The sequence below is a fragment of the Taudactylus pleione genome, unplaced genomic scaffold (genome assembly GCF_031769625.1).
Source record: "Taudactylus pleione unplaced genomic scaffold, aTauple2 ptg000116l, whole genome shotgun sequence".
NCBI lineage: Eukaryota > Metazoa > Chordata > Amphibia > Anura > Myobatrachidae > Taudactylus > Taudactylus pleione.
Window position 1 is genome coordinate 22,329,819 of NW_028284518.1, and position 5,455 is coordinate 22,335,273.

Consider the following 5,455-nt stretch of genomic DNA (forward strand, 5'->3'; position numbering starts at 1 on the left):
CTATCCTCCCCTAGACACAATGCTCCAACCTCCTCCTAAATACACTGCCTCAATTTTCCGAGACATACTACCCCATCCTCTTCAGACACACTGCCTCCATTTTCCACCCCTGAAGCACTGCCCCATTCTCCACCCCAAGACACACTACCTCCATTCTTCCAGACACAGTGCCTCCATTCTCCAAGACACTCCCCCATCCTCTTCCCAGACACACTGCCCCACCCTCCTCCAAGACACAGGACCTCAGTCAGAGTCGGTCGTTGCGGCTGCACGGTCGTACGCCACCGATGTTCGCTGAACTGCACATGCGTAAAGTTCGCAATGCACGTGCGCAAACTTGCTGCTACTATCAGAAATTTCTCTCTCCTTGTAACACAGCCAGGTCGGTAGTTTGAGTGACAGAATGAGGCGTTTGTGGGTGGTAACAGGGGAAGGTGCTTGAAAACGGGGGAGTGGAGATCCGAATGCAGGCGTGCCTAATTATGCGAACGGCATTTTATGGGAGTGCATAATTAACAAAGTAGTGTCATGGCACAGGTGACATGGGTGGTTTGTACACTGACCTGATCGTAGTGCTTAAGAGAGGGTATGGTCAACCTTAAGTACTATGACCAGTTCCGATGGTTCCCGATGGTCTCGATTAATCCTTATATGGCCGGAGATGACATGTAATGCATACGAGAAGGGGGCGTATTTTTTTGTCTTCCGGCCGCTTCCTCCCCTTGGTCGGCCAGCTAACGATCCGATCTTAGGGACGCAGCATGTGAGTGCATCATTTGCATATCCGGCCCCTTTTCCCGTACGACCGTGCGGCCGCTTCGACCGACTCTGAATGAGGTCCAGTGTGTCTAGGAGGAGGATAGAAGCAGTGTGTCTGGGAGAAGGATGGGACAGTGTGTCTGGAAAGAGGATGGGGCAGTGTGTCTGAGTTGAGAACTGAGAAGTGTGTCTAGGAGGAGGACTGGGGCAGTGTGTCTGAAAGGAGGATGTGGTAGTGTACCTGGGAAGTAGATGGGTCAGTGTGTCTGTGAGGAGGATAGGGGCAGTTAATCTGTGAGGATGAGGGCAGTGTGTCTGGGAGAATGGAGGCCATGTGTCTAGGAGGAGAATAGTGCCAGTGTGTCTGGGATGAGGATGGAGGCCATGTGTCTAGGAGGAGAATATAGGCAGTGTGTCTGAGAGGAGGATGGAGGCAGGATGGAACCATCGGAACTGGTCGTAGAGCTTAAGGTTGACCATACCCTCTCTTAAGCTATACGATCATGTCATTGTAAAAACCTCCCTTATCACATGTGCCATGACGCTACTTTGTTAATTATGCGCTCCCATAAACCGTATGCACTCCCATTAAACGCCGTTCGCATAATTAGGCACGCCTGCGTCCGGATCTCCACTCCCCCGTTTTCAAGCACCTTCCCCTGTTACCACCCATAAACGCCTCAATCTGTCACTCAAACTACCGATCTGGCTGTGTTCAAGGAGAGAGAAATTTCTGATTGTAGCGGCTAGTTTGCGCACACGCATTGCGAACTTTACGCATGCGCAGTATAGCAAACATCGGTGGTGTACAACCGTGCGGCCGCTTCGACCGACTCTGAATGAGGTCCACAGATAAACTGCCCTTTCTTCTTCCCAGATACACTGCCTCCATCCTCCTCCAAGACAGACCACCTTTATCCTCCTCCTAAACACACTGCATTGATCCTCTTCCCAGACACACTGCCTCTATTCTCCTCCTAGACACACTGCCTCCATCTTCCTCCCAGACACACTGCCTCTATTCTCCTCCTAGACACACTGCCTCCATCCTCCTCCCAGACACACTGCACCGGTCTTCCTCCAAGATACACTGCCTCCATCCTCCTCCCAGACAAACTGTCTATATTCTCCTCTTAGACACACTGCTTCCATCCTCCTCCCAGACACACTGCCTCCATTCTCCCATACACACTGCCCTCATCCTCACAGATTAACTGCCCCATCTACCTCACATACACACTGATCCATCCACTTTCCAGGCACACTACCACATCCTCCTTCCAGACACACTGCCCAAGTCCTCCTCCTAGATGCACTTCCCAGTTCTCATCTCAGACACACTGCCCCATCCTCTTTCCAGACACACTGCCGCATACTCCTCCCAGACACTGCCTCTATCCTCTTCCCCATCCTCCTCCTAGACACACTGCCCCTATCTTCACAGATAAACTGCCCTTTCTTCTTCCCAGACACATTGCCTCCATCCTCCTCCAAGACAGACCACCTTTATCCTCCTCCTAGACACACTGCATTGATCCTCCTCCCAGACACACTGCCTCTATTCTCCTCCCAGACACACTGCCCTCATCCTCCCAGACACACTGCCTCTATTCTCCTCCCAGACACACTGCCTTCATCCTCCCAGACACACTGCCCTCATCCTCCCAGATATACTGCCCTCATTCTCCTCCCAGAAACAATGACCCATCCACCTCCCAGACACACTGCTCCATCCTCCTCCCAGACACACTGCCCCCATTCTCCTCACAGGCACACTGCCCAATCCTCATCTCAGACTCACTGCCTCATCCTCCTCACAGGCATACTTCCCCCCATCCTCCCAGATAAACTACCCCATCCTCCTCCCAGACACACTGCCTCTGTTCTCCGATCAGACATATTACTTGGATTGTGTTTTCATAGAGATTTGTCCACAAGTATTAATATATTGGATACTCTAATATATGATGCGACTCGAAACATGAAAATACATGAAAAACAATAAATGAGTTTAGAATGGTGATAGTAAGAGGAGAGAAAAAGAAAAAGGAGTGAAAGTAAGACAGACAAAGGCAAAGTCAGACAGGTATTTTTAATGTTCTGAACTCTAGCCAAGTGTCATGTCTGGGCACACAGTACTTTATTAAAAATTAATTGTATTTTTCAAATTAACCCTAGAGCATCAATAAATTTAGCAGGGCTGATTAACAAGTCTCTTTACACTTTGGCAAAACCATGCTGCAGCGCAAGTGGGGGAGTTTTACATTGTGCAGAAATATTTAGATTTGAGAGAGGTATGTACATGGACACACAGCAGTGACGGATTTTACCTAGAGGCTACAGGGCTGCTTCCCCCCCCCTCAGTAAAAATCTGTCACCTCAGTGAGCCAGTTGCAATCCGTGACTCCACTAGCTACACTGTGACTGGCAGTGGCTTCCCAGTCAGTCACATACAGGATAGGCAGCCCCAGGCTGCGATTAGCAGAGAGTAGCTTCCAGTGGAAACCATGCACCGCCTATAGGGCAACTCTACACAGCTTCTATGGGCTGCAGCCAGTGCTGTACCTAGAAGAGGTGTTATGCACTGTGCCACTGCCGCTTGTGCGCATGCGCTGTTCCCGGCGCCTGACAGACACTATGCGTAGGCGCTGGGACTCTGCCGGACCAGCAGCAGTGACAGCCCCGCTCATGCAAGAGGGTAGGAGCCACTACTGACATACAGTATCTAACGGTTAATTTGTAGTCACAGAAATTGTACAGCATTTACAGATGCGCCCAGTTACATTGTTGCTAATCGCACCACAAATGTGCGCACGCATCGAGCCATGCCATTCCATGCACCTACATAAGCTACAGTACGCTTTGGTGCACACTGTGATTGCACCATGCATTTTTTGGAGGCGCGTATGTGTACGCAGGGTGCATTTCGCTCGCAGACGCGCATCTCATGCTATGGGTGGTGCAATTCGCAGTGTGTACAAACTGAGGGCCTGATTCAGACCCGCTCGCGAGCGCTGTGCACTCGCATGTGGGTCGATTGTAGCCCAGTGCGTATGTGCACGACGGAGCCGGCTCCGTCATGTGCATGCGCGAGACCCGGATAGCGACGAGCAAACCATCGCTCCGGATCTCATGCCAAAGGGGGCGTGCTGTCGATGTTGAGTGACAGCACGCCCCCTTTGGTGGGCGTGCCGGGGGCGTGGCTGCCCAGATGGAGGCGTTCCCATGGGAACGCCTACTGTCTGGGGCCGGCCCCACTGACATAACAAGTGATGTCAGTGGGAGTGCTTTCGGCTCTGTTTGAGCCGAAAGCACTCTAGGGCTTGTGGCAATGAGACCCTACCACAAGGGTCTTGTCGCAAGCCCGATGGTCGCGATGGTCTTGACCATCACAACCATCTTCCTGGCCGCTCGCTATAGCTGTGGGTGGTCACCCACAGCTATACGAGCGGCCAGGAGGCTGCTCTAAAAATCAAGAAGGACGGCCCTGATTCAGAGCGAGCGCTCTGTCAGAGTGTCCGGCTCTGAATCAGGGCCAGAGCCAAATTATTAAATTCCATCTGAAGTTATAAAGTAGATGTTAGTATAATAATAATGAGTCACCGCTTGCTCACCACTCGACCTGCTGATGTTTCAGGCAGGGAGAAAGGTGAAGATGATCCAGCTGCAATGTAGCTGCTTGAGTACCGGTTAGTCAAGACCTGGCTTGTAGTCGGTGACATTGTCTCTCTTGCCAGTGTGTGGTGGCTGTGGAGTAATGATTAATAAGCATCTCTTAATCTGCTCACAGTATAGTGATCAGAAATTCACAGGGAGAGAATGTTGTGCTCCATACTTATGAGTGAAATGCTCAGGCCGGATTGTGTAAAGTTCATTGTCAAGGGCATGAGGTTAGGGTTCAACAGAGAGTAATGGATAAAACTCTGGGCCTGATTCACTACGGATCGCAACTGTGATTGCAATAGCGATTACGCACGCAGTCTCACTGCGATAGTATGCTAATCCACTGAGATCGCTATGCCATTGCGGCACTACATAAGGACGCCCAGTTTACCTTACACACATCTGTAATCCTTAGCAGACTGCAAAAACATCTGTAACATCGAGTACCATTGCAGCTTCACACACACTTGCACAAGGTCTGACCTTATTCAAGGAATTGCTCACTTCTGTAAGTACTCAAGCTGCGTAAGGAATCGCAGTGGATAATTTATGCACACCCCTGTAACGGTGTTCGAATGCACTGGCACGCCTGTGTTTCACCCACCACACCCCCTCGTCACCTCCCACAAACAGCACTTCCAGTCAATCACTCTGCAAGGGTCTGCATAGTCACTGTGATCGCAGTCCCGATCGCAGTGGCCAATTTGCACATGCGCAGAACGCAACAATTAGCCAATTAATTGCAATTATGATCTGTAGTGAATCAGGCCCTCTGTCTTTAAAGCAACAGGTTATGTTTGTGCACCACTCAACCTGCTCCAGTCTTTGGGCCTGATTCAGAGATGGACGATAATGCAATCATAGCTGCGATTTCATACAGAACGTAGCAGCGAAAATATGCTAATGGGACCCAAGATCACCTGAGCATAGGGACGCCCACTTCTACCTTCTTATCTGCGTACGATGTCGCTTACCTGCATAAAATCACTAACATCAATGCACATCAGGCGGCCATCTTGCCCTTGCGGCAGGT